Raw genomic sequence first — 10,000 nt, forward strand, 5'->3', positions numbered from 1 at the left:
TAAATAAATACAAACAGTAAAAGTACATGCAAGCCTAAATGCAAAAACAAAAAAATTCCATGTCTCCAAGATAAATGCACAACAGATTGCTTTTGAAGAAATGAATGACATAATCTGTAGTAAAAATAAACAACTATATTTTAGAAACATAAACACACACACATATATATACATACATATATATATATATATATATATATATATATATATATATATATATATATATATATATATATATATACACACACATATACATTTTAATATAGTACAATTAATAAAATAGTTCTGTAAAAAAATAAATAAATGCAAGTAAATGAAATGTTTAAATTTAAACACATAAAACAGTTTTTTTAAATATATAAATACTGTAAATTAAATGTAATAAATATTTAAATAAACTAAATTCATTCAGTCATTTCTCTTGGCTTAGTCTCTTTATTCATCAGGGGTAGGGGAATGAACGGCCAAGCATATGTTTTACACAGCGAATGCCCTTCCAGCCACAACCCAGTGCTGGGAAACACCCATACACACTCAAATTCACCCACACACTCATACACTATGGCCAATTTAGTTAATCAATTCCCCTCTAGCACATGTGTTTGGGTTGTAGGGGAAACCGGAGCACCCGGGGAGAACATGCAAACTCCACACAGAAATGCCAACTGACTCGAACCAGCGACCTTCTTGGTGTGCCACTTAGCCACTGTGCTGCCCCTATAAATCATTATTCCACCTCCTTTTTCTGTTACAATGATGACACTTCTTGTGGTTTTTAATGTTCTAATTATTATTATGTTTTGTTCATTTTTGGGCAAGAAATACGCACAGTCTTTCATGCACGTGTTTTTCCACTATAATCCGCTGAATTGCATTATTAAAACTCTACAAATGTGTACAGACAGCAAATGCTGACACGCAATATCTCGTCATGAAGTGTGCGGTGAACTCTGACCACTTTGACACAGACAGACAGCCTGAAATATTCATAAGACTGTAAATCAGAGCTCATCTGCAGCGTTTGGGGGGGTCTGATCTGGATTATTAGTCCAGTTCTGAGATTACAGAAACTCCTCTTTGTCTCATTTTAATCTCCTCATCCTCGTCTTGCTCTACTTTTGCCTCAGAATAGGATAGAGATGAAGATTACTCCTGAGAATGATGAACAAATAAGTCATCCCCACATGAAAAAATGCCAGTGCTTTGAGCCATACTAGCCTGTAAAATATGTAGACTTACACACAATTTATTCCTCTTATCCCAACACAAACCAATTAACTTAACAAATTTAAGTGAATTACACATAATCAAAGAGACCTTATTAATTGTGATTGAAAATGACCTTCCATGCAGTGTGTAACACAGCGCTAAGTAAATGAAAACATCCAGCTGAGGGTTAAACCTGAAAGTGAACCGTGATTAAAACTATTAACTCTTTAATGAAGTAGTCGACTCAGAGTCGAATAGATGAATCGTGTTGAGTTCGGATCTTTTGCCTGAACCCATCAACGTCAATGTGGTACATCAGGGCTATTCAATTAGTTTGTCATGGGGGCCGGTTCATGAAAAGCATCCCAAATGAAGGGCCGGAGAGATATGACTTGCACTATGAGTGATGACACAACTACATATAAGAGCCCATATGCTGTATTTGTGCTCATAAATGGCTTTTTCTACTCTAAAATGTTAATATATTGTATTTTAAAACAACTGCATTGTCCAATTGACTTTTTTTGTTAATAGACATTCAAAATGTTGTATTTCTCACAACAAAAGCAGTGCATTGCTGAAGCAGGCTTCTTCTACATTTAGACACGTTATGTTTTGAACAGCAGAACAATTAGTGATGCAACATTATGGATTTTGGTTGTACGATATAGTCTGAAGAATAATCATGCTTTATGGTTATCACGTCTAATGTAATTTAGAACAGCAAGCTTTATATTAGGCAAGTAGCTATTTAGATGATCTGGTGTTATCATCTGGGTTAAAGCGTATTGACCTTATTCTAAAATGCGGAAGTGCACCTGTTTTCGCGATTGTCTTAGAACTTCCGATTCAGTCGCCTATGGGAGAAATGACAAGGAATAATAAACGGCAGAAAATGGCCAAACTACTTGCTCAACAAACAAATGTTTGCATGACTACACAGACCAAGTAGCATAATATAATAAGAAAATATTAAATTGCAACATCAAGCAGCGTAACGAGCAGTTGTTAACAATCCAATTTACTTCTTCATTTTAGGGTAATTTTGTCTTTATTAAAATTTTTTTAAACTTTTTTTTTTTTGTATTTCCATTAATAAATAGTGTATTTTTTTACATTCATTGATTTATTTTTTAATTATGCCCAAGTTCATACATTGTTATCATATTTTAAAAAAAGCCAGCCTAAATAAATTCAAACAGTATAAGTACATGCAAACCTAAATGCAAAAACAAAAAAATTCCATGTCTCCAAGATAAATGCACAACAGATTGCTTTTGAAGAAATGAATGACATAATCTGTAGTAAAAATAAGCAACTATATTTTAGAAACATAAACACTATATATATATATATATATATATATATATATATATATATATATATATATATATATATATATATATATATATATATATATATATATATATATTTATATATATATATATATACACACACATAAACATTTTAATATAGTACAATTAATAAAATAGTTCTGTAAAAAATTAAATAAATGCAAGTAAATGAAAAACGTCAAAAGAATGAATGGAAGTGAATGTGACCGGAAGTCACGAGACAAAAAGATTCAAATGGCAGCGCCCGCTCGTCAGCTAAGAATAAGGTGAATGAAATCAATTTAATAATAACTCGTCTAACATATCTTTTGTTGACATTGCACTGAAAGGCACGCACAACTCTCACCGTGAGATGTTTTCTGCTGCGTGCGCTCGGACAGAGGCAAGCGCGTCGCTCTGCTTGTGCGTGCATATTGTCATTCTTACATTAGAAATAACAAACTTGCAAGCGGAAAAGGCGTGATATGGAAACGGCCGCTGCTATAGTTAATCTGGTGAGCGTGTGTATTAGCCACGCTGTAGGCTACATACTTGGAACTTTAAACTAGCGCACAGTTGGCAACTTCTCATAACTTTTCCGTGCAACAGAAATGCGGCTTAGAGAAGCCTTTACGATTAATTAACTGTGACGAATTAAAGCGCAGTTAATAGTGAAATCGGCTAATCGTTGCATGTCTATTAATAATTACAGTGCATTGTACAAAAGTCATTTTCTACAAAACATATCCAGATGTTTTCGGCTGTCCGCACCACTCGCTTGTGGTGACTCACGCTCTGCGCAGCCTCTGCAGCTCATACTGAATTGAACAGACGCACGTCACTTCAAAGCTATAGCGGCCGGGGGCCGGGTTCGGCCCGTGGGTCCGCCAATTGAATAGCCCTATGGTACATGACCAAATATGAAGTGCCGGTTCCAGTAAAACATGAACGCTCCTTTCCCTGCAGACACTAACAGAGTGCGAGGGATCATGACGCAGTATGCAGTATAGCCGACCGTGTGCTGTGTCTACTCCTGTAATTTTTCTGTTGATTGATACAATAACCCAACCTTTTTGTCTAAGGAACATTTTGTAAGGCCCCCCCTACACATTTAATTGAATTAGCACTCATATAAGTTTGCAGTAATGAAGACCAAATGTTGTTTTCAAACAAACGGTATGTGTATTACTGTATCTAGATGTGTTTATGCACAAAAGCACAAAAGCAAAACATCAGTGTGTCATTTGTAACTGAAAAGCGTAAGCCTTTGGCCTCTAAATTTGCCCTATTTGAAATTTAATAACAAAAATATCAGTAATCACACAGGGGAAAAAATTGCTCCTCGGATCATAACATGTAAGTGTAATTAAAACAAAGCAATCTCACGGAAATTCTGAACTTTTTAATTTAGTGGCCAATTGGTATGAATTCATATGATCTTAGATCAGCAGTGGAATTAGATCGTACGAATTCAAACGAATTAGCCACTAAATTAAAAAGTTACGAATTGCCGTGAGATTGTATTCAAGAGTTCACACTTAGATAGTGCTTGACTATTTAAGCTAGTTTGGCATGCTGTCCCGGGAGAGAACCCTGAGCTCGGTGATAGATGAGCCCAAGGCTCCCGCCTGGTCAATAAGCATTAGGAGGGATATGAGATCAGGTAGTTCTCGATAGCTCCCAAAATAAATCACTATTGGCGCTAATTTGTAGTATGTGCTTGTGACTTTAACTTTGCATGGTTTTTTAGGTGTGGGAGGAAACCGGAGTACCCGGAGAAAACCCACGCGAACACGGGGAGAACATGCAAACTCCGCACAGAGAGTATCGGTTGGCTCAGCTAGTGTTGAACCAATGACCTCCTTGCTGTGAGGCAACAGTGCTAGCCACTGAGCCGCCGTGACGCCCGAACTGAGGAGGAGGGAGAAGGGAAGGATGGGGGGGTTTTCCAAAAACGAAGATGAGGAATGGAGTTTAGGCTGGATATTTATATTAAATTTAGAGTTCTCGAAATTAGTTTGGGAAACTTCACTTAATAATACACTTGCATAAAGTAAATCGAATCTCAAAGCTTTTACTGGGACACTGCTGATTTTTACAGGGACACGCCCTGTGCGATAACCCATGTCACCTATGCCTAAATATGCCACTGATGCTGATGTTTAACAGCATTGCTTTATTGCATTCCTGCATTGGGCTCTCACATAGTTTCTACTAGTTCCTAACCGTGGTGAGCGTTTCTCTTCATTTTAGCGCTGAACGCAATCGACTAACCACAACAGACTGGGTCAACGGACCAATCAGAGCAGATTAGCCTCATGAATGAGGAACAAATGTATTGCTGAACACATCATACAGGAGTTGTTGGGATAATTAGGTAAAAATAAATGCATGTTTGTTAGTGTTTTTTGACCCTGCATGCATATCAGCCTGTTGTTGGAGACCCCCAAAATTAAAATATGACCTTTTTTAATGCACAACAGGGGCTCTTTAAGTTATCTGTAAATAAATCTCAAGAATTATTTTGTTTTTAGCTCGTTTTAAATAAGTTTTTTGAACAAGCAAGAAAAAAAAAACTAAGGTCGTTAGCAGTGTGTGGTTTATTGATTATGTGATGAGCAGGATTGTGGCATGTGACCCGCTGTGAACTCTTGTTTAGAGCAGGATGAGAATAAATCAGAATCAATGCATGGAAATCCCCATTTGGGAAAGCAGGAAACCGGAAGCAGGGAATTTTCTGGCCATTGTTTTACAGTAGCTGTGGTTTTAATGATGATGGGGACGTACAGTTACGGTCGTGAGAGGTCAAATATAATCATTACCGATGGCATGAAATAATATTATTATGCGTATAGTATAAATTCAACAAAAATGTGGTTAAAATGCTGAAATCTTACTTTTAATTGTGGTTTTAAGTATTTAAATGATAAAGTATAATTATTTAAATATTATTCTAACTGATTATGTGTGAATGAATTGTAAACTGCAAGTTGTTGCTGTTAATGATGCTGAATTGAATTACTCCAGTCTTCGGTGTTACGTGATGGGAAATCATTCAGATGATCAAGAAGCATGCATTATTGCTGATCTTATTCCTTTTTGTTCACAGTTTTTTGTTTTAATGGAGAGTACAAGAGAACAGCAGTTATTGTTGATTTTAAGTAAATATTTTACTGTCACTTTTGATCGATTTAATGCACACAAATTCTTTTAAAGGGCACTTATGAGGAAAATCTATGTTTGGACAGAACTGTGTGTAGGTATGGTGTGTCCACAGTCATATTTGAGTGATAGAAACACAATAAGTCTCTTTTTAAAATTTCCTGATGTTAAAATAGGATCCAAATCCCTCCCATTTTGAGGCCCACTGCACACAGGAGTGTGGTTTCCCCGCCCACCGGATTGAGTGACAGATGCATATTAACATGTCTCCATAGTAACACGTACACTGTAAAAATTCCAACTTACAAATTAACACAGTTTAAAATTCTAAGTTAGGTGGGCATGTTTTTGAGCTCAGTGTTAAGTTTACTTGTGAAAACTATTTAACTGCATGTTTAGAACTGTTTGTTCAATAAAAATAAAAATAAATTGTTTAGGACACGTAATATTTTGATTTATTCATTTAAGTGTTTATTTCCTGCTCTGTCAAACATTAAAAGTTGTGTTAACTTAAAATTTCTTTGCAGCCGATGCATTAAAATTAAGTTATTAAACTTTAGTGGTTCAAGTTGTGCCAAATTAATTTTAAAATTAAGTTGAATCGACTTATTTCATAAAGTATACTTGACTTAAACCAGGCTTTTTAGTCAACTTAAAAAATAAGGTTGAATAAACTCAATTTCTTTGCAGCCAGTTGCATTAAAATTTTAAGTTAACTCAACTTTTTATTTTTTATAGTGTATAAACATCGACAAGACAGGATGTGAGCAAAGCCACTGGGATTAAAAGATCTGTTCAGCTCTCTGTGATCATCTGCAGCTCAAGAATGAACTTTACAAGATTAAAACACTTATAAAACAGTGCAGGTTTGTAATAAATACATCAAAATCGCTGTAATTCATCACCACAGCCGCATAATCTCAGTACAATTATAAAAGAAGATGCTTCAGTTCTGGTTTGTGGACTTAAATCGGGTTGATATTAAAGTGGTGTAAAGATACAAGATGTGCAGCACCTGAAACTACGGATGCTGGAAGCCTGTGCTGGCATTTCTCCTGTGGTGTTGCTATCAGTTTGTGAAGTGTGGGAAAAGAGGGTTGCTTTGACAATCCAACACAATGGGCAGCACATTCAACACCTTTTATAAGTGGTCAGAAATTTGTAAATAACTCATGAAAGAATAAAGTTGCATTAAAACCAAGCATAGCATTGTCTTTCTTGTGAAATTTCCAATTAGTTTGATGTGTCACATGACCCTCTTCCTATTGAAAAAAACAAAAGTTGGATCCAAGATGGCCGACTTCTAAATGGCCACCATGGTCACCACCCATTTTGAAAAGTTTGCCCCCTCACATATACTAATGTGCCACAAACAGCACGTTAATATCACCAACTATTCCCATTTTATTAAGGTGTAGCCATATAAATGGCCCACCCTGTATTTTGAAAACACAATGGGTCCTTTTACAGAGCCCTGAGGAACACCATAGTTAACTGTAGTCATTGTAATAATTTCTTACTTCCACAAAAAGAAAAAAAAATGTTATAGGAAATATTGTAAAATGTTTCTGGCTCTGTTAAACAATATTTAGGAAATATTTAAAAAAGAAACAATTTATAATAATTTTGACGAGCTATATGTGTATGCTAACACAGCAGTTTTTTTTTAACAAAAAATCCTAATCCTGCATGTTTTTTCTCTCATCGAAACTCTATTAAAGTCAGTCCTGACATCTGTAACTGCCATCAGGAAGTCAAACCACCAACGACAGGCAATAAAAGACACAGAGAGAGTCTGTTCTTGCTTTAAAACAGGTGTTGTTTAACCTAGAGAGACTAGTGCAGGTCTGGTTAACCCCTAAATTCCTCAGCAGATCTTTTCCATCGATGTGTGTGTGTTGTCTGGCGCAGCTGCAGGTGCGGTTTCAGTCGCAGGAAGCTTCGTCTGTTTTTGTGTGATGTTGTAAAAACACGAATAGAAGTATAGTTGAAGGCTGAATTATTAGCCCTGCTGTATATTTATTTCCCAATTTTCAGTATAACAGAGAGTAGATTTAATAACTCATCTCTAATAACTGATTTCTTTTCTCTTTGCCTAGACGACAGCACATAATATTTGACTAGATATTCTAGTATTCAGCTTAAAGTGACCTTAAAGTGGTAAAGTTAGGGTAATTAGGCAAGTCATTGTATAACAGTGTTGTTCTGGAGACTTTCCAAAACTAATATTACGTAAGTGGGCTAATAATATTGACCTTAAAATGGGTTTAAAACAGTTAAGAACTGCTTTTATTCTAGCCGAAATAAAACAAATAAGATTTTCTCCAGAAGAAAAAATATTAGAGGAAATACTGTGAAAAATTCCTGAATCTGTTCAACATAATATGGCCAATATTTAAAAAAAAATAAACAAAAAATGAATAAATAAATCAAGTGAGGATGAATGAATTTGGCTTTAACTGTACTTTAAGTATAACAACTCCTGACAGACGGTTTTTACTATTAATTTAAATTTTTTTATTTGGCGCTCTCCAAAAATGTGTACAGGGGTACATATTCAGAATGAGCCTGGGTTAGATGTAGGACTTTAAAATATAATAATGGCTAAAATGATTCCAGATTGTTTTGTTTGTTACAGTGTATTGGTTTGCACCATTCATCAAAATAAAACTGACATGTAAAATGCCATAAGTAATTACTACTTTTTTAGAAACTAAAATATTTGGGGCTAATAATATTCACCTTTTTAAAATATTTTGAAGAGTTTTTTTTTTATTCCAGCCAAACTAAAATAAAATTCTATCTACAGAAGAAAAACATTTAATAGGAAGTATTGTCCAAAATGTCTTTTAAAAACCTTTTTATTTTATAATCAGATGTCGTCAAAGTAATCAAGAAATAAAGATTGAAATTAATATTGGTATTTTTATTTTACATTTGTACTGGAAATTAATTTTTTTGTATAATATCAGTAAGATTTAGTTTCAGTAAAATTATTTTATTTTGCACATATTTGCAAGTTTTATTTTATATATATATATATTTTTTTTTTACCTAAATACTCTTTTTATTTTGAAGTGTATTGTAATATATCTAGTTCATAGATTATTTTGAATATTATATTATTGAAACATTTTTAATAAGAATAAGCAAATTTAATAATAATAATAATTATTATTATTATTATTATTATAATAATTATTATTATAAACACCTAAACATTATTATTATTATTATTATTATTATTATTATTATTATTATTATTATTATTATTATTATTATTATTGTTGTTGTTGTTGTTGTTGTTGTTGTTGTTGTTGTTCTTGTTTTTGTTAAAATAAATATTTTAAAGAATTTAATTTCACATCTTTTAATACATACATTTATTATTTTAAATTGCATAAACATATCAGAACATTTCAATTTGACTACTCTCCCATATTGTGCATCTTTGTGTCTCCTGATATGTGTGAGTGTGTGTTCCTCTTAGTGTGTGTGTTGTGGTAAAAAGGTCAAAGGTCATGTTTAGAGCTAAATGTGAACAGAGCCTCTGTGAGCACGTTGAGCCCAGGAAATGATGTCGTTCCCTTGAGTGTCGTACAGGAAGGAAGTTCCTCGAGTCGTTTGGCGATTATGACTGAATCACGAGACCAGCTTCGTGTCATTGCACATCTTTCTGCTGCTCTCTTTATAACTTCTTTAGGATTAATAGTGGTGTTCAGTAAGTCAAGCTTGTTTAGTGTTAGAGATCTGAACAATCCATTAGAATGCCACATTAAAAATTCTCAAATTCTCAAACAAACAGCTGTAATGTTTTTTGTTCAAATCACGTTTTCAGAAACGATATGTAAAGCCACATTAAAAACTCTCATTTGTTTTTGTTGACATTAGATTCATTGATTTTTATAGTAGGAATTTTGATATCTCTTTTTATCTGTGCAGAAATAAAAAAATACTGTCAACCGAAACTGACATTTTCACCATGTTTTTAGGAATAAACCATTGTAAAAAAAAAATCTCTGTGATTGATAAATGAACAAATCCCTCAGTAAAAACCTTCAGAATAACCATATGAATTAAGCTTTCAAGTTTAATGCATGCAATATTTGATGAAGCAGAAAAAAGTCTTTGTATATAAAGGAAACACTCATCTGTGCTGTAATGTTTTTGTTTAAATCTTATTTTTCATAACAGATATCTGAAGCCAAAATGACATTTCTCATTGGATTTTGTTCATAGATTAGATTTAAAGATTTTACAGTAGGGATATTTGATTTCTCTTTTTATCTCTGCAG

At 33.8% G+C, this 10,000-nt stretch overlaps 1 protein-coding gene and 2 long non-coding RNA genes across 17 annotated transcripts in view; 2 read left to right on the forward strand and 1 right to left on the reverse strand.

Moving 5' to 3' along the window:
- tcf4 (transcription factor 4) overlaps positions 1 to 10,000 on the forward strand; it is a 435,077-nt gene that overhangs the window by 177,599 nt on the left and 247,478 nt on the right.
- The window catches only part of LOC147838680 (uncharacterized), a 57,688-nt gene that overhangs the window by 13,038 nt on the left and 34,650 nt on the right, over positions 1 to 10,000 (reverse strand). The window lies entirely within an intron of this gene.
- LOC147838681 (uncharacterized) overlaps positions 9,023 to 10,000 on the forward strand; it is an 11,960-nt gene continuing 10,982 nt past the window's right edge. Inside the window, exon 1 of the long non-coding RNA XR_015520909.1 lies at positions 9,023 to 10,000. This exon is cut by the window's right edge and continues 418 nt beyond it. This is a non-coding gene — a long non-coding RNA (uncharacterized LOC147838681).

Source organism: Danio rerio, chromosome 21 (assembly GCF_052040795.2).
Source record: "Danio rerio strain M-AB ecotype USA chromosome 21, GRCz13ab, whole genome shotgun sequence".
NCBI classification, from domain to species: Eukaryota; Metazoa; Chordata; class Actinopteri; order Cypriniformes; family Danionidae; genus Danio; species Danio rerio.